Below are 20704 nucleotides of genomic sequence, written 5' to 3' on the forward strand. Positions count from 1 at the left end.
AAATTGCCCCGCGGCCCGCGAGGCTGACTGACATCCACTCAAGGGCGGAAATTAAAGGGGAGGGTGTCAGATTAGTGCTTTTGCCGACTCTCGGGTCGGCTAGCCTACCTTGTTTTTTTCTGTGGTCCCGGGGCCGCCATTGTGCAGCCCGGCGCTCCGTCTTATGTGTCGGGCTACGGCCCAGGTACCACACTGCCCTGGTGGCCCAGCGGAGGCCATCAGAGGCCCTTGCAGAGTGTGCAGCAGCCCCCTCCCCTTTAAGCGCTGCGCAGAGCATCCGTAGTGCTGCACAACTCACCCCGTTAGTGCCGCTGGAACCACCCCTAAAGGAAGTGGAGCACGTGAGATTGCACACCACTTCCTTTGCGGGGCGGGTAAGACCAATTCAGCGGCGGGGGTGGGAGATTTCTGTGCTGGCCCCAGGAAGTACCGCCCCAAGTGGGTTTACCGTCCCTTATTGGGACGCAGGGCAATTTCGTCCCCATACACCCCAACCCTCCTGAAACCACGTGATCTCCTGGGAGAGGCAAAAAAAAAAGATTCAAAATCCAGGCCAATTTGTGAAGAAAAAAAAATCTGGGAAATTCCTCTCCGACCCATCGAGGCGATCGAAATTAGTCCAGGAGATCACACTGGCCCTTGAACTCCCTGCAGTACCTACCCTTCTGTAAGAGTTATCTCCGCCCCAGTCAAAAACAGATCCAGCTTTCAGTTGAAAGAATTCAGCGAGTCTGCATCCACCACATGAGAGAGCAGCTTGTTCCAGAGGTTTACTATTCTCCTGACCTCCAGACATCTAACCTGGATCTAGCCCTAAACAATTAAATGTGTGCCCCCTGGTCCTGCCTAACCTATTTAATTGAAATAAACGGTCAGCTGGAACACCATCTATTCCCTTCATTATCTTATAAACCTCAATCAGATCCTCCCTAAGTCTACGTTGCTCTAATGTAAAGAGTCCCAACCCTTTTAGCCAATCTTGATAACTAAGATGCTTTAGACTTGGAATTAGCCTAGTGGCCTTCTTCTGCACCCTTTCCAGAGCCTCACTATCACCCACCGTGTGAGAAGACCAAACTGGACACAGAATTCCAAGTGTGGCCTGACTAAGGCGCTGTATAAGGATAAAACAGTACGCCTCGTCTTATACTCCATTGTCCTATGGATACACCCCAGCACCCTATTTGCTCTAGCTAGCGCTGCACAACATTGCTCGTGTACCTTTAAGGATGTATGCACTAGAATGCCCAAATCTCTTTCCATCTCCGCCATCTTTAATGTCTTTCCCTCAAGGGTGTGTGAATCTTGAGCACTTGCCCTGCCCACATGCATAACGTTGCACTTCTCCAAGTTTTACATCATTTTCCAATCTTGAGCCTAGTCTCACAACACATTAAGATCTGCCTGAAGCAAACGAGCATCTGCTACAGTTCGAACACTCGCATTGATCTTGGTATTATCTGCAAATTTGAAAATTGTGCCGCCAACCCCAAAATCCAGATCATGAATAAAAATAGCCAAATGCAACGGTCCCAACACTGATCCCTGCGGGACACCACTGGTGACCAGTTCACCAACAGATCCAAATCCATCTATAATGACTTTTTGCCTGCGTCCTGCCAGCCAGTTCTGAATCCAACACAATATATTTCCACTAATACCAGAGGCTCCGATCTTACAGAGAAGCCTCTAATGCGGTAACTTATTCAAAGCTTTTTGAAAATCTAAGGAGACAATGTCTACTGGGCTTCCCTCGTCCACCAATTTTGTAACTTCTTCAAAAAATACAATTTGATTTGTATGACATGACCTCTTTTTTTATGAAGCCATGTTGGGTGTCCCTAATATGTCCCTCCCTATCCAAGTATTCATAGATTGCATCCCTTATGATTCCTTCAAGCATCTTGCCTATTACTTGTAAAGTCCTGACCCGGCAGTACTGACTCACACAAGGCACATGCTGAAGTCAAGGTCACTCAGGACCTGCACCTTTATTTCCCAGCTCTGGAATGACACACTTGCCTGAGACCTGCCTTTATTTACCTGTGTGGAACAGGTATGCAGTGTCTCCTGCAAGTGTACCCCTGGTGATAAGGTATGCTTGTGGTTACAGGTCATATGCAGTTACAGTCATGTATAGCATGGTAAGATACAGTTATGTACAGTAGTGTGAGATACATGACATGACTGATGTTAAACTGATGCGCCTATAATTACTCGGGTCTGCCTTGTCACCTTTTTTAAAAATGGGAACTACATTAGCCTCCTTCCAATCTGTAGGAACCATTCCGGAGTGCAGTGAGCTATTAAACAAAAGGGCCAGGGGCTCGCACAGCACATGTCCCATCTCCCGGAGGACCGTCGGGTGGATATCATCCAGCCCTGCTGATCTATCTATTTTCAAGTCCTTAATTCTTTCTAAAACAATATGTTTATCTATGTTAAATGTTCCTAACAAAATTAGTATTATTAAATTACTGAAATTCCAACGTCCCGGGTCCGTACGAAGTTTCTACGGACCTGGGAAGGCATCGGAAAAGCCAGGTTTCAGTGTGCAATGCGTATGCGCTGACAACCGGCTTTTCCGATCTGTCATGTTTCTGGCTTGACAGATCCAACGCATATCGGGAGCGAGGACACTTGCAGGGCAAGATTTCTGATATTTACGAGTATCTTGCCCAGCAAATGTCCTCAAAAGCTTGCGCCTGAAAAAGCAGGCATATAGCCGACTTTCACAGGTGCAAGTGTATAAAAATACACAGAAACATTTTAAAATAAAGTTATAAAAACACATGTTATAGTTAAAAGCCCTCCCCACTACGGTAAGTTTATTTTCAGGCTTAATTAAAAAAACTTTTTAAAAAGTCGGGAAAACATTTTTTTTTTATAACTACTTTTAATTTAAATGAATGTTAAATATGTAGTTTATTTCCTATTTTTTATTGTGTTTTGGGTGTTTTGGGGGGGGGGGTGTTCTCATTCATAATAATAGGAGTTCCGGACTTACGGAACTCCTATTACTATGAATGAGAATCTGTACTGCACCTGATTGGCTGCTGCCTCCAAATCCCGGCCTGCGCCTGTCTCCACGTGCACGCGCTGCGACGCACAGTCAGCAGAGGCCTCAGGCTTGGAAGTTCCAACGGGCGCAGCAGGTAAGTGCGCATCTTTTTTCTCTTTTTCTTTCATTTGCCCGCGGGAAGAGCTCAACCGGAATTTCAGGGCCATTATATTCGAGCATCATCTTCAAGGATGAAGACTGATGCAAAGTACTCAGTTAATATTTCCCCCATACCTAGTGAGGCCTTTGAGCTGCCGAAATTTCAGATGAGATGTTAAACCGAGGCCCCGTCTGCTCTCTCAGGTGGACATAAAAGATCCCGTGGCACTTTTTCGGGTCCTTTTCAGAATGGCAGGCAGTGACTAGAGGGGTGCCGCAGGGCTCAGTGCTGGGACCCCAGCTCTTTACAATATACATTAACGATTTAGATGAAGTAATTGAGTGTAATATCTCCAAGTTTGCAGATGACACTAAACTAGGTGGCAGTGTGAGCTGTGAGGAAGATGCTAAGACGCTGCAGGGTGACTTGGACAGGTTAGGTGAGTGGACAAATGCATAGCAGATGCAGCATAATGTGGATAAATGTGAGGTTATCCATTTTGGGGGCAAAAACAGGAAGGCAGAATATTATCCGCATGGTGGCAGATTAGGAAAAGGGGAGGTGCAATGAGACCTGGGTGTCATGGTTCATCAGTCACTGAAAGTGGGCATGTAGGTACAGCAGGCGGTGAAAAAGGCAAATGGTATGTTGGCCTTCATAGCTAGGGGATTTGAGTATAGGAGCAGGGAGGTCTTACTGCAGTTGTACAGGGCCTTGGTGAGGCCTCACCTGGAATATTGTGTGCAGTTTTGGTCTCCTAATCTGAGGAAGGACGTTCTTGCTATTGAGGGAGTGCAGCGAAGGTTCACCAGGCTGATTTCCGGGATGGCAGGACTGACATATGAGGAGAGACTGGATCAACTGGGCCTTTATACACTGGAGTTGAGAAGAATGAGAGGGGATCTCATAGAAACGTATAAGATTCTGACGGGACTGGACAGGTTAGATGCGGGAAGAATGTTCCCGATGTTGGGGAAGTCCAGAACCAGGGGACATAGTCTTAGGATAAGGGGTAGCCATTTAGGACTGAGATGAGGAGAAACTTCTTCACTCAGAGAGTTGTTAACCTGTGAAATTCCCTGCCGCAGAGAGTTGTTGATGCCAGTTCATTGGATATAATCAAGAGGGAGTTAGATATGGCCTTTATGGCTAAAGGGATCAAGGGGTATGGAGAGAAAGCGGGAAAGGGGTACTGAGGGAATGATCAGACATGATCTTATTAAATGGCAGTGCAGACTCGAAGGGACGAATGGCCTACTCCTGCACCTATTTTCTATGTTTCTATGTTAAGAGCAGGATATGGTGAGACGGTGGGATTGATGGATCTGGTGAGAAGTTTGGTAGGTGGGAATGATCTAAAAGAAATAGCATTTAGTTGTTCTGAATATTCTTATAAATAAAGCTTCTGTAACATTTTAATTGGCAGGGATCTCAGCTAAATCTCGTTGGATTAATTATTGGTAGCATAGTGGTTGTGTTCCTCGACTAGTAATCCAAAGGCTTGGACTAATGATCCGGAGACATAAGTTCTAAATCCCACCACAGCAGCTGGGGAATTTAAATTCAGTAAATTAAAAAAATCAGGAATAAAAATCTAGTATTAGTAATGGTGACCATGAAACTAACTGATTGCCAGGAATGTCCTTTATGGAAGAAAATCTGCCGTCCTTACCCAGTCTGGCTTATATGTGACTCCAGACCCAGCAGCAATGTATTTGGCTCTTAACTGACCCTCTGAAATTGCCCAGCAAGCCATAAGGCTGCACACCACAACTCTTTTGGGAGAAAACCATTAAATTGTGCCCCCCCGATCTGGGGGACACACCAAACATTTTCAAGGCCCTTTTTTTTGTGTTTTTTTGGGTTTTTTTTGTATATTTCTTTTTGTTTTTTTTGGTTTTTTTTGGTCACTAAAATCATTTTTTTTTTCCAAGTGCCCCCTATAAAAGGGGAGGGGGCTGCGTACCACAACTTTCTAAAGGACAGTGTCAGCTGTGGCTCATTGAGTAGCACTCTCCTCTGAGTCAGAAGTTGAAGTCCCACAGAGGGAGCGCTGCATCTTATGGATGAGATGTTAAACCGAGGCCCCGTCTGTTCTCTCGGGTGGACATAAAATATCCCACATGCACTGTTTCGAAGAAGAGCAGGGGAGTTATCCCCGGTGTCCTGGGCTAATATTTATCCCTCAATCAACATAACAAAAGAGCAGATTATCCGCTCATTATCACATTGCTGTTTGTGGGAGCTTGCTGTGCGCAAATTGGCTGCTGCATTTCCCACATTACAGCAGTGACCACACTCCAAAAGTACTTCATTGGCTGTAAAGCGTTTTGAGACGTCCGGTGGTTGTGAAAGGCGATATATAAATCCAAGTCTTTCTTTCAATTAGGGATGGGCAATAAATGCTGGCCTTGCCAGCGACGCCCACATCCCGTGAGTGATATTAAAATGAAACTGCGCTTTGTTCTGTGCAGCCTGTTTCTTTCAGCGTGCGGTCCCTTTAAATTTCCGCGCGACTTCGAGGGAACCTCGGTGCCTTGTGTATATAATCACAAAAGCAAAAGACTGCTGATGCTGGAAATCGGAAATAAAAAAGCAGAAAATGCTGAAAACACTCAGGCAGCCTCTGTGTTGAGAGAGCGAAGGAGCAGATATCTGATCAAACGCGCAAAGGGAAACAGCAAGTAACGAAGGTGAGCAAGGTAAAACAGGCAAGTCCCGACAGTGAGGCTTCTCCAAGGTAGGGTGGGGCAGCATTCCTGGAAGGGAAGTGGCAGTGAATGAAACACTCTCAAATGACAAATAACAGAAAGAGGAGAGAACTAATTTGCAGGGCTATGGGGAATAATCCGGGGTACAGAGCCAGCACAGGCTCGACGGACCAAGTGGCCCTCCCTCCAGCACTCAGCACTGTACGATTCCGTTATTCTATAGTATATAGGGATAGGGGCCGAATTTGATCAAGGTCTCCGCCCGCCCAAGTGTCGCCGATGGCCGCCGAGGTACCGGACGGTAGTGTGGGCGGGATATTCATCTCCGAGGTCCCTCGAAGGTCGGCGGGCGGCAAATGGACGACGTACGCCGCCAATCTGGGCGGCAGCGGGCGGGAGGTGTCATTCTCGGCGGCAGAGGCGCTTGTCGCCCAAGTGCCGCCGAGGATGGAGTCGGGCCCCACGGAGGGTCGAAGAGGTAAAAATAAAAAGCATCACCAACAAAAGAAACATGTGAGGACCTTCAGGGGACCCCATCCAGGGAAGTCCCTGCAAAGAAATAATTTAAAAACACTCCACTTACCTTTTTTACAGGATCTTGACCCTCACCATTCAGGACCGACCAGCATCCCTGCAGCGGTCCACCGCCGACTCCCGCCGACTCCCGCCCGCACCAATCTGGCATCTCGGCGGGCGGGAGTCCACTTATGCCCATCGGCCGTCCGCTGACGTCGGTGGACGCTTCCCGGCTGCTCTACCCTCCCGCCCACTCCAGGCCACGTCGAAACTGGCACTGGGCAGTTCGAGCAGAGAAATGTCGGCAGCAATGAGCGGCAGTGGGCAGCCGTGGGTGGCAGTGGGTGGCAGTGGGCGGGGAGTGGGTGGGGAGTGGGTGTCAGTGGGCGGCAGTGAGTGGCAGTGGGTGGCAGTGGGCAGCCGTGGGTGTCAGTGGGTGTCAGTGGGCGGGGAGTGGGTGGCAGTGGGCGGCAGTGGGTGGCAGTGGGTGTCAATGGGTGACAGTGGGCAGCAGTGAGTGGCAGTGGGTGGCAGTGAGCAGCAGTGGGTGGCAGTGGGTGGGCAGTGGGTGGGCAGTGGGTGGCAGTGGGCGGCAGTGGGCGGCAGTGGGTGGTAGTGGGTGTCAATGGGTGACAGTGGGCAGCAGTGAGTGGCAGTGGGCGGCAGTGGGCGGCAGTGGGTGGCAGTGGATGGCAGAGCGTGGCAGTGGGCGGCAGTGGGTGGCAGTGGGTGGCAATGGGTGGATGTGGGTGGACGTGGGCGGCAGTGGGTGGCAGTGGGTGGCAGTCAGTGGCAGTAGGCAGCAGTGAGCGGCAGTGGGTGGCAGTGGGTGGCAGTGGGTGGCAGTGAGCGGCAGTGGGCGACCGTGGGCGGCAGTGGGTGGCAGTGAGTGACAGTGGGTGGCAGTGGGTGGCAGTGGGTGGCAGTGGGTGGTAGTGAGCGGCAGTGGGTGGCAGTGGGCGGCAGTGGGTGGCAGTGAGTGACAGTGGGTGGCAGTGAGTGACAGTGGGTGGCAGTGAGGGGCAGTGGGTGGCAGTGAGTGACAGTGGGTGGCAGTGAGTGGCAGTGGGTGGCAGTGAGTGACAGTGGGTGGCAGTGGGTGACAGTGGGTGGCAGTGAGTGGCAGTGGGTGGCAGTGAGTGACAGTGGGCGGCAGTGGGTGACAGTGGGTGGCCGTGGGCGGCAGTGGGTGGCAGTGAGTGACAGTGGGTGGCAGTGGGTGGCAGTGGGAGGCGGTGGGCGGCGGTGTACGGCCGTGGGCGGCAGTGGGCGGCAGTGGGTGGCAGTGGGTGGCAGTGGGTGGCAGTGGGTGGCAGTGGGTGGCAGTGGGAGGCGGTGGGCGGCGGTGTCCGGCCGTGGGCGGCAGTGGGTGGCAGTGAGTGGCAGTGAGTGGCAGTGGGCGGCCATGGGCGGCAGTGGGCAGCAGTGGGTGGTCAGTTGACCAAATTTCGGCCCCCACTGATTCTAAAGTACTGAAAACTGTTCTGATGGACGGTTATCGACCTGAAACGTTTTTTGAAATAGCGCCCTGGAGTCTTTCCGGTCGACCTGAGAGGGGTGACTTGTGGGACTTATTCTGCACATATTGACTCCCACGTGTCACGAGATTGCCACAGTGATGACACTTCAAAAGTACTTCATTGGCTGTGAAACACTTTGACACATCCCGAGGTTATGAAAGGAGTTATCTGCTTTTTCCTCTCTAATCATTACTTGCTTGTGATCTTGTGAGTGTATGGATCTCCTTTGGTTTGCTCTTGTTGTCTCTAGAGAACGAGTCTTTGATGTGTAACTGAGGGTATTATTGCTACAACAACAACTTGTATTTGTATAGCACTGTCTCCAACGCCTCTATATCCTTTTTATAATATGTGACCAGAATTGTATGCAGTGCTCTAAGTCTTGTCACGATTAGCTCACAGGCCTGATTGAAGCAGGTATCAGTGTATGCAAGTGACAACAACAACAACTTCCATTTATATAGCGCATTTAATGTAGTGCAATTTCCTAAGGTGCTTCACAGCAGTATTATGAGACAAAAAATTGACACCGAGCCACAAAAAGAGAAATTAGGGCAGACTTGGTCAAAGAGGTAGGTTTTAAGGAGCGTCATGAAGGAGGAAAGAGAGGTGGAGAGGCAGAGAGGTTTAGGAAGGGAGTTCCAGAGCTTGGGGCCTAGGCAACAGAAGGCAGGGCCACCGACGGTTGAACCTGAAACCTTCTGACCCAATGGAAGAGTACTAACAGCATAAGCTGCACTATAGATCCACTGCAGCAACTCGCCAAGGCTTCTTCGGCAGCACCTCCCAAACCCGCGACCTCTACCACCTGGAAGGACAAAGGCAGCAGGCGCATGGGAACACCACCACCTCCACGTTCCCCTCCCAGTCACACACCATCCCAACTTAGAAACATAGAAACATAGAAAACAGGTGCAGGAGCAAGCCATTCGGCCCTTCGAGCCTGCACCACCATTCAATATGATCATGGCTGATCATGCAACTTCAATACTCCACCCGAGCCTCCTCTTCATATCCACTGATTCCTTTAGCCGTAAGGGCCACATCTAACTCCCTTTTGAATATGTCCAACGAACTGGACCCTACAACTTTCTGTGGTAGAGAATTCCACAGGTTCACAATTCTCTGGGTGAAAAAGTTTCTCTTCATCTCGATCCTCGGTGGCTTACCCCTTATCCTTAGACTGTGACCCCTGGTTCTGGACTTCCCCAACATCAGGAACATTCTTCCTTGGAAATATATCAGCCGGTCCTTCATTGTCGCTGGGTCAAAATCCTGGAACTCCCTCCCTAACAGCACTGTGGGAGCACCTTCACCACACGGAGTGCAGCGGTTCACCACCACCATCTCGAGGGGCAACGAGGGATGGGCAATAAACGCCGGCCTTGTCAGCGACACCCACATTCCGTGACCGAATAAAAATGAACAAAATTCTGTTGTTCTGGAGCAACGAACCAAACTGTTTCTACTTTTTCTGTATCTCTAGGTTGCACCGTGCACAATACCACAGCCAAATAAGGCAATTAGATGAACTGGTCCCAGATTCTTGCCGCTGTTTCCCCGATCCCACCGCCTGGAGAGGGAGGGAGCGCAGGACTCACTCTCTAATTTTCTGCTACACTTGACCTCTACCCATGTCATGTATTCAACTATCATTGTTAACCCATGTATAAGCTGACCTAAGTTGTACACCTTGAGAACATTGACCCCACAGGGGGCGCACTTGTGGGAGACACTCCTAACCTGGACTTTCCGGTATGAAAGGGGAAGCTCCACCCACTTTCAGTCTCTTGAGGTCTTGGCAATAAAGGTGACTGGTCACAGAGTGACCTTCTCTCAAGTATGGGCCTCGTGTGCATTTATACTGTAGAGTAAGGCCCTATCAACCCACATTGGAGTGGCTGAGATCGGAACAACACCACGACAAAAATTGTAGGCATAAGAAGCAGAGGGGAAACATTTTTACGCAGCGAGTTGTTATGATCTGGAATGCACCTCCTGTACAGGGGTGGCGGAAGCAGATTCAACAGCAACTTTCAAAAGAGAATTGGATAAAAACTTGAAAGAAGGCAAATGGAATGTTGGCCTTTATTGCAAAGGGGACGGAGAATAAAAGCAGCAAAGTCCTGCTCCAACTCCCGGCTGCTGCTTCTCCGACTGCTGCTGATCCCCGGACTCCCGCTGGGCCTTTATAGGCCGCTGCTCACTGCTCCTCCGACTGCCGTTCAGAAGAATGAGAGGTGGTCTTATTGAAACTTATAAGATAATGAGGGGGCTTGACAAGGTGGATGCAGAGAGGATATTTCCACGCATAGGGGAAACTAAAACTAGTCTCAGAATTAGGGGCCGCCCATTTAAAACTGAGATGAGGAAGAATTTCTTCTCTCAGAGAGTTGTAAATCTGTGGAATTCTCTGCCCCAGAGAGCTGTGGAGGCTGGGTCATTGAATATATTTAAGGCGGAGATCTTGTAAATCTTTTTTTCCACCTTCGCCCCGTGCCTCTGTAACCTTTTTGTAAACACCAGCACAGGCCTGTTGGGGCAAAATGGCCTGTTTCTGTGCTTTGCAATCCCAATGTCTGTTTGTCGGACCTTGCTGTGTCTGCAAATTCTCTGTCGCATTTGGATGCAAAAACAATAGTGACCACATGTCATTGGGCCCGAAGCTGATGAACTCACCGCCCTCTGCTGGCCACTGCCCCTGGAAGATCCGCCCAGTGCCACTTTGGAGGTGGCCTGGAGAAGGCGGGAGGGGAGAGCCACCGGAGAACCGCCCGCTGACGTCAGCAGACGGCCGAGTGGCGCAGCTGAGCTCCCGCCCGCCGAGCTCCCAGATTCCTGCGGACGGGAGTCGGCAGCAGAACGGGGCGGGGGACCACTGCGAGCAGGCAAGTCTGTCCCCAACGGTAAGTCTGAAGAACCGGAAAGAAAGTTTTTTTTCCACAGCGGCTTACCCGGATGGGATCCCCTGAAGGTCTTTCTTTTTTTTCCCCTGGTGATTTTTCGTTGCAGGTCTTTGACCCTCTGTGGGCCCGACTCCATTCTCGGCGGCACTTTGGCGGCACTTTGGGCGGGCGGAGGCCATCACCAATTTCGGGCCCATGAAGTGGCTGGGAAATGCTTTCGAGTATCCTGAGGTTAGGAAAGCCACCAAATATTCTTTCTCCTTCAGTAACAGGAGATGGTAAGAGTGTCTGCTTTCCTTTGGAGTCAATAATCCAATTGAGCACCTCACCTTAATCCACCCCTCTCATATCTCATTTAGAATTCACCTTCTCTACCGCCCACTCAAGCACCATATAAATTTGATTACGAATATTATTTCACTGCTTTCCTCTGTCTGCCTCTGCACCGAATGATTTACATAGAAGCATAGAAACATAGAAAACAGGTGCAGGGGTAGGCTATTCGGCCTTTTGAGCCTGCACCACCATTCACGATGATCATGGCTGATCATGCAACTTCAGTACCCCATTCCTGCTTTCTCTCCATACCACTTGATCCCTTTAGCTGTAAGGGCCACATCTAACTCCCTTTTCAATATATCTAACGAACTGCCCTCAACAACTTTCTGTGGTAGAGAATTCCACAGGTTCACAATTCTCTGAGTGAAGAAGTTTCTCCTCATCTCGGTCCTAAATGGCTCACCCCTTATCCTTAGACTGTGACCCCGGTTTTGGACTTTCCCAACATCGGGAAAATTCTTCCTGCAATCTAACCTGTCCAATCCCGTCAGAATTTTATATGTTTCTATGAGATCCCCTCTCATTCTTCTAAATTCCAGTGAATATAAGCCCAGTTGATCCAGTCTCTCCTCATATGTTATTCCTGCCATCCCGGGAATCAGTCTGGTGAACCTTCGCTGCACTCCCTCAATAGCAAGAATGTCCTTCCTCAGGTTAGGAGACCAAAACTGTACACAATGTTCCAGGTGTGGCCTCACCAAGGCCCTGTACAACTGCAGCAAGACCTCCCTGCTCCTATACTCAATTCCTCTCGCTATGAAGGCCAACATGCCATTTGCTTTCTTCACCACCCGCCGTACCTGCATGCCAACTTTCAATGACTGATGTACCATGAATCCAGGTCTTGTTGCACCTCCTCTTTTCCTAATCTGTCACCATTCAGATAATATTCCACCTTCCTGTTTTTGCCATCAAAATGGATAACCTCACATTTATCCACATTATACTGCGTCTTCCATGCGTTTGCCCATTCACCTAACCTGTCCAAGTCACCCTGCAGCCTCTTAACATCCTCCTCACAGCTCATAACCACCACCCAGCTTAGAGTCATCTGCAAACTTGGAGATATTACATTCAATTCCTTCGTCTAAATCATTAATGTATATTGTAAATAGCTGGGGCCCCAGCACTGAACCATCCTCCGTGATTTCAACCTCCAATGCAATTCATCATGCTCTGTTGCACAGGAGGGCAGGAAAAAGAGTGGGAGAGCGAGAGTGATAGGGGATTCAATTGTAAGGGGAATAGATAGATGTTTCTGCGGCCGCAACCGAGACTCCAGGATGGTATGTTGCCTCCCTGGTGCAAGGGTCAAGGATGTCTCGGAGCGGGTGCAGGACATTCTAAAAAGGGAGGGAGAACAGCCAGTTGTCGTGGTGCACGTTGGTACCAACAACATAGGTAAAAAAAGGGATGAGGTCCTACGAAATGAATTTAAGGAGCTAGGAGCTAAATTAAAAAGTAGGACCTCAAAAGTAGTAATCTCGGGATTGCTACCAGTGGCACGTGCTAGTCAGAGTAGGAATCGCAGGATAGCTCAGATGAATACGTGGCTTGAGCAATGGTGCAGCAGGGAGGGATTCAAATTCCTGGGGCATTGGAACCGGTTCTGGGGGAGGTGGGACCAGTACAATCCGGACGGTCTGCACCTGGGCAGAATCGGAACCAATGTCCTCGGGGGAGTGTTTGGTAGTGCTGTTGGGGAGGAGTTAAACTAATATGGCAGGGGGATGGGAACCAATGCAGGGAGATAGAGGGAAACAAAAAGGAGGCAAAAGCAAAAGACAGAAAGGAGATGAGGAAAAGTGGAGGGCAGAGAAACCCAAGGCAAAGAACAAAAAGGGCCATTGTACAGCAAAATTCTAAAAGGACAGAGGGTGTTAAAAAAACAAGCCTAAAGGCTTTGTGTCTTAATGCAAGGAGTATCCGCAATAAGGTGGATGAATTAACTGTGCAAATAGATGTTAACAAATATGATGTGATTGGGATTACGGAGACGTGGCTCCAGGATGATCAGGGCTGGGAACTCAACATCCAGGGGTATTCAACATTCAGGAAGGATAGAATAAAAGGAAAAGGAGGTGGGGTAGCATTGCTAGTTAAGGAGGAGATTAAGGCAATAGTTAGGAAGGACATTAGCTTGGATGATGTGGAATCTATATGGGTAGAGCTGCAGAACACCAAAGGGCAAAAAACGTTAGTGGGAGTTGTGTACAGACCTCCAAACAGTAGTAGTGATGTTGGGGAGGGCATAAAACATGAAATTAGGGGTGCGTGCAATAAAAGTGCAGCAGTTATAATGGGTGACTTTAATATGCACATAGATTGGGCTATCCAAACTGGAAGCAATACGGTGGAGGAGGATTTCCTGGAGTGCATAAGGGATGATTTTTTAGACCAATATGTCGAGGAACCAACTAGGGGGGAGGCCATCTTAGACTGGGTGTTATGTAATGAGAGAGGATTAATTAGCAATCTCGTTGTGCGAGGCCCGTTGGGGAAGAGTGACCATAATATGGTGGAATTCTGCATTGGGATGGAGAATGAAGCAGTTAATTCAGAGACCATGGTCCAGAACTTAAAGAAGGCTAACTTTGAAGGTATGAGGCGTGAATTGGCTGGGATGGATTGGCGAATGATACTTAAGGGGTTGACTGTGGATGGGCAATGGCAGACATTTAGAGACCGCATGGATGAACTACAACAATTGTACATTCCTGTCTGGCATAAAAATAAAAAAGGGAAGGTGGCTCAACCGTGGCTATCAAGGGAAATCAGGGATAGTATTAAAGCCAAGGAAGTGGCATACAAATTGGCAGAAATAGCAGCGAACTTGGGGACTGGGAGAAATTTAGAACTCAGCAGAGGAGGACAAAGGGTTTGATTAGGGCAGGGAAAATGGAGTATGAGAAGAAGCTTGCAGGGAACATTAAGACGGATTGCAAAAGTTTCTATAGATATGTAAAGAGAAAAAGGTTAGTAAAGACAAACGTAGGTCCCCTGCAGTCAGAATCAGGGGAAGTCATAACGGGGAACAAAGAAATGGCGGACCAATTGAACAAGTACTTTGGTTCGGTATTCACGAAGGAGGACACGAACAACCTTCCGGTTATAAAAGGGGTCGGGGGGTCTAGTAAGGAGGAAGAACTGAGGGAAATCCTTATTAGCTGGGAAATTGTGTTGGGGAAATTGATGGGATTGAAGGCCGATAAATCCCCAGGGCCTGATGGACTGCATCCCAGAGTACTTAAGGAGGTGGCCTTGGAAATAGTGGATGCGTTGACAGTCAATTTCCAACATTCCATTGACTCTGGATCAGTTCCTATAGAGTGGAGGGTAGCCAATGTAACCCGACTTTTTAAAAAAGGAGGGAGAGAGAAAACAGGGAATTATAGACCGGTCAGCCTGACATCGGTAGTGGGTAAAATGATGGAATCAATTATTAAGGATGTCATAGCAGTGCATTTGGAAAGAGGTGACATGATAGGTCCAAGTCAGCATGGATTTGTGAAAGGGAAATCATGCTTGACAAATCTTCTGGAATTTTTTGAGGATGTTTCCAGTAGAGTGGACAAGGGAGAACCAATTGATGTGGTATATTTGGACTTTCAGAAGGCATTCGACAAGGTCCCACACAAGAGATTGATGTGCAAAGTTAGAGCACATGGGATTGGGGGAAGTGTACTGACATGGATTGAGAACTGGTTGTCAGACAGGAAGCAAAGAGTAGGAGTAAATGGGTACTTTTCAGAATGGCAGGCAGTGACTAGTGGGGTACCGCAAGGTTCTGTGCTGGGGCCCCAGCTGTTTACACTGTAAATTAATGATTTAGATGAGGGGATTAAATGTAGTATCTCCAAATTTGCGGATGACACTAAGTTGGGTGGCAGTGTGAGCTGCGAGGAGGATGCTGTGAGGCTGCAGAGCGACTTGGATAGGTTAGGTGAGTGGGCAAATGCATGGCAGATGAAGTATAATGTGGATAAATGTGAGGTTATCCACTTTGGTGGTAAAAACAGAGAGACAGACTATTATCTGAATGGTGACACATTAGGAAAAGGGAAGGTGCAACGAGACCTGGGTGTCATGGTACATCAGTCATTGAAGGTTGGCATGCAGGTGCAGCAGGCGGTTAAGAAAGCAAATGGCATGTTGGCCTTCATAGCGAGGGGATTTGAGTACAGGGGCAGGGAGGTGTTGCTACAGTTGTACAGGGCATTGGTGAGGCCACACCTGGAGTATTGTGTACAGTTTTGGTCTCCTAACCTGAGGAAGGACATTCTTGCTATTGAGGGAGTGCAGCGAAGGTTCACCAGACTGATTCCCGGGATGGCGGGACTGACCGATCAAGAAAGACTGGATCAACTGGGCTTGTATTCACTGGAGTTCAGAAGAATGAGAGGGGACCTCATAGAAACATTTAAAATTCTGACGGGGTTAGACAGGTTAGATGCAGGAAGAATCTTCCCAATGTTGGGGAAGTCCAGAACCAGAGGTCACAGTCTAAGGATAAGGGGTAAGCCATTTAAGACCGAGATGCGGAGGAACTTCTTCACCCAGAGAGTGGCGAACCTGTGGAATTCTGTACCACAGAAAGTTGTTGAGGCCAATTCACTAAATATATTCAAAAAGGAGTTCGATGAGGTCCTTACTACTCGGGGGATCAAGGGGTATGGCGAGAAAGCAGGAATGGGGTACAGAAGTTGAATGTTCAGCCATGAACTCATTGAATGGCGGTGCAGGCTAGGAGCGCCGAATGGCCTACTCCTGCACCTATTTTCTATGTTTCTATGTTTCTATGCTCTCTCTCCTCTGAGTTCACCAGCCTCCTATCCTCCCTTAATCTCTCCCTCAGTGTAACCTCCCCAACCCATATTCACGGCTACCCCCTCGACCTTGCCATCTCGTGTGTCCCCGCTACTCCCATCGTGTCAATCACAGATAAGACCATCTCTGACCACTTCCTCGTATCGCTCTTCACCCACATCTCCCTTCCACCCCGCCCCACCACCCCCCCATCCCCAACCCAACCCTACCTCCTCTTTTGTGTCCGCCTCTGGAAATAACACTCTCCCGATTATGTTACACCTGCAATTATGAACTCCCAACTCCCTATTTGTCCACCATTCACCATGACACTTCTACAGTCACCGATTTACTCAATCATACCCTCACCACAACCTTTGATGCCCTAACCCCTATTAAAACAGTTTCTCTCTCTCACCCTGGCCGTTCCCCCTGGTACAGCCCTCATCAGTGCAACTTAAGTCCAAGGGGCACAGACTTGAATGGATATGGCGGACATTTAGCCATTCACCGCCAGATCTGGCTGCACCACATAAAGTGGCATCAGGTCCTGCTCTCATCTGCCAAAATTGATCACTATTTCAGAATCATTCTGGAATCATTAGGGGTATAGATACAGCTCTCTGCAGCCGAGAGCGTGAGTCCCGAAGGCTGTGTTGCCTACCCGGTGCTAGGGTTCTTTGAGGAAGTAACGAGCAGGGTGGATAAGGGGGAACCAGTGGATGTGGTGTATTTGGATTTCCAGAAGGCATTCGACAAGGTGCCACATAAAAGGTTACTGCACAAGATAAAAGTTCATGGTGTTGGGGGTAATATATTAGCACGGATAGAGGATTGGCTAACTAACAGAAAACAGAGAGTCAGGAAAAATGGGTTATTTACCGGTTGGCAAACAGTGATTCGTGGGGTTCCGCAGGGATCGGTGCTGGGGTCTCAACTATTTACAATCTATACTAATGACTTGGATGAAGGGACCAAGTGTAATGTAGGCACGTTGGCTGATGATGCAAAGATGGGTGGGAAAGCAAATTGTGAGGAGGACACAAAAATTCTGCAAAGTGATATAGACAGGCTAAGTGGGTGGGCAAAAATTTGTCAGATGGAGTATAATGTGGGAAAGTGTGAGATTATCCACTTTGGCAGAAAAAATTAGAAAAGCAAATTATCATTTAAATGGAGAAAAATTGCAAAGTGCTACAGTACAGAGGGACCTGTGGATCCTTGTGCATGAAACACAAAAAGTTAGTATGCAGGTACAGCAAGTGATCAGGAAGGCAAATGGAATGTTGGCCTTTATTGCAAGGGGGAGCGGAGTATAAAAGCAGAGAAGTCCTGCTACAACTGTACAGAGTATTGGTGAGGCCACACCTACCGTTTTGGTCTCTGTATTTAAGGAAGGATATACTTGTATTGGAGGCAGTTCAGAGAAGGTTCACTAGGTTGATTCCGGAGATGAGGGGGTTGACTTATGAAGATAGGTTGAGTAGGTTGGGCCTCTACACATTGGACTTCAGAAGAATGAGAGGTGATCTTATTGAAGCATATAAGATAATGAGGGGGCTCGACAAGGTGGCTGCAGAGAGGATATTTCCACATAGAGGAAACTAAAACTAGGGGACATAGTATCAGAATAAGAGGCCGCCTATTTAAAACTGAGATGAGGAGGAATTTCTTCTCTCAGAGGGTTGTAAATCTATGGAATGTTCTGCCCGCAGAGAGCTGTGGAGGCTGGGTTGTTGAATATATTTAAGACGGAGATAGACAGATTTTTGAGCGATAAGGGAATAAAGGGTTATGGGGAGCGGGCAGGGAAATGGAGCTGTGTCCATGATCAGATCAGCCATGATCTTATTAAATGGTGGAGCAGGCTCGAGGGGCCAAATGGCCTGCTCCTGCTCCTATTTCTTATGTTCTTATGGAATGCAAAGATAAACCCCAGCTTCTAATATCCACTGCTAACCGTCTTCTTAAAAGCCTCTCCCCAGTCTCCACCCTCACCTCCGACAATAAGTGTGAGGAGCTCATGGACTTCTTGGTCTCTAAGATTGAGGCCATCCATTCAGCTGCCTCTGCCACTTCCCTTCCTTCCCCTAGCTCACCGGGCAAAGCTTTCCCGAAGGAAGCCCCCTGCCCGAGCCCTGACCTCACAACTTTCTCCAGCTTCTCGCTGATCTCCCCTCATGACCTCTGCGAGCTCACCTTGTCCATGAAATCCACTTCCTGCTCCCTTGACCCTATTCCCACCAAACTGCTGACGACACAACTTCCTTTTCTGGCTCCCATGTTAGCTGACATTGTTATTGGTTCTCTTTCCTCAGGTACTGTTCCCCTCTCCCTCAAATCTTCCCTCATCACCCCCTCCTCAAAAAAAACAACCCCTTGAACCCCATCCAGCCTTGTAAACTACCGCCCCATCTCCAACGTCCCGTTTCTCTCCAAAGTCCTTCAACGTGTTGTCACCTCCCAAATCCGAGCCCATCTTTCCCGCAATTCCATGTTTGAATCCCTTCAACCCGGTTTCCGCACATGCCACAGTACCGGCCCTCATTAAAGTCACAAATGACATCCTTTGTGACTGTGACAAAGGTAACCTATCCCTCCTCATCCTTCTCGACTTGTCTGCAGCCTTTGACACGGTTGACCACTCTATCATTCTCCAATAACTTTCCACCGTTGTCCAGCTGGGTGGGACTGCACTCGCCTGGTTCCATTCTTATCGTAGCCAGAGAATCACCTGCAACAGCTTCTCTTCCCGCCCCCCGCAACGTTACCTCTGGTGTCCCCCAAGGATCTATCCATCGCCTCCTCCTATTTCTCATCTACATGTTGCCCCTTGACGACCACCATCCGGAAACACAGCGTCAGTTTCCACATGTACGCTGAAGACACCCAACTCTCCCTCACTATCACTTCCCTCGACCCCTCCACGGTCTCTAAATTGTCAGACTGCTTGTCTGACATCCAGTTCTGGATGAGCAGAAACTTTCTCCAATTGAATATTGGGAAGATTGAAGCCATTGTTTTCCGTCCCCGCCACAAGCTCCGTTCCCTAGACTCCATCCCTCTCCCTAATATCTGTCTGAGGCTGACCCACACTGTTCACAACCTTGGTGTCATATTTGACCCTGAAATGAGCTTTCAAACCACATATCTGCAGCATAAGCAATTCCACATATTACCACCTCCGTAACATCACCCGTCTCCGCCCTTGCCTCAGCTCATCCACTGCTGAAGCCCTCATCCATACCTTTGTTAGCTCTAGACTTGACTATTCCAACGCACTCCTGGCTGGCCTCCCACATTCTACCCTACGTAAACTTGAGGTCATCCAAAACTCGGCTGCCCATGTCCTAACTCGTACCAAGTCCCGTTCACCCATCACCCCTGTGCTCGCTGACCTACATTGGCTCCCAGTTAAGCAACGCCTTGATTTCAAAATTCTCATCTTTGTTTTCAAATCCCTCCATGGCCTCACCCCTCCCTATCTCTGTAATCTCCTCCAGCCCCACAGCCCCAGAGATGTCTGCGCTCCTCTAATTCTGCCCTCTTGAGCATCACTGATTATAATCACCCAACCATTGGTGGCCATGCCTTCTGTTGCTTAGGCCCTAAGCTCTGAAATTCCCTCCCTAAACCTCTCGGCCTCTTTACCTCTATTTCCTAATTTAAGACACTCCTTAAAACCTATCTCTGTGACCAAGCTTCTGGTCACCTGCCCTAAATTCTCCTTATGCGGCTCGGTGTCAAATTTTTTGTCTCACAATACTCCTATGAAGCGCCATTGGGAGGTCAAAGGCACTATGTAAATACACTTGTTGTTGTTGAATGAAAAAGTGGGGGTGGATGTCTTGAGAATGGGAGATTGCCGATAATTAGATTTCAACAGCCGATCGTTAATTATTGCGGAGAAGCATGGCATTCTCCAATAAAAGAGGAATTTCACGGCCTAAGAATTTTTAAACAAGAAAAAAATCATAATTTGGAGGAGCATCAAACTAATTTGAGCTGGCTGTTAAAACAGCAAGGCTGTGTTCCCTTTATAACAGGAATCTAATTGATGTTAACAACCCGTGTACAAACACATATAAAATAATTAGACTGTAACACAAGTCCATCTGCACGGCACTGCCACCTGGCCAATGCGACCTTCTAACATCAGATGAATGAATGATTCTGACCAGGGACCACCTGTCTGTATAATCACACGCCTTCCATGTCCTCAAGTGTGTTTAGCTGTAGGCAGGATCTACCATCGGCCCAACTGAGATGGTTGGGGAGGAGAGGGGGGGATTGGAATAGGAGAAACACACCCCCCCCCCCGCACCACCTCCTGTCTCACCCCAATTTTCTATTCATAGGTTCTATTAATCTTCCACAAAAGCAAAATACTACAGATGCAAGCTCAACGCAAGCTCGAGGAACAGCCCCTCATCTTTCGTTTAGGCACTTTACAGCCTTCTGGACTCGAGTTCAACAATCTCAGATGACCCTTGCCCATTTTTGGCTCCCTTCCCCCTGCACCCCCTCCTGCCCCTTTGTCTCCCATGGCAGCTGGTCGTTATTCTGCCATTCACACCCTATCTAGACAAACCTTTTTCTAACTTCTGCCATTACCATTTCAATTCGGCCCATCATCCCTTTTGTCTCTCTAATCTCTCCTGTCTTCCACCCTATCACAGACCTTCCCTTTTTGTTCATTCTTCCCCTCCCCCTTTCAGTGCTTGTTACGAATCTGATCTTTCCAA

Source organism: Pristiophorus japonicus, chromosome 10 (genome assembly GCF_044704955.1).
Source record: "Pristiophorus japonicus isolate sPriJap1 chromosome 10, sPriJap1.hap1, whole genome shotgun sequence".
NCBI lineage: Eukaryota > Metazoa > Chordata > Chondrichthyes > Pristiophoridae > Pristiophorus > Pristiophorus japonicus.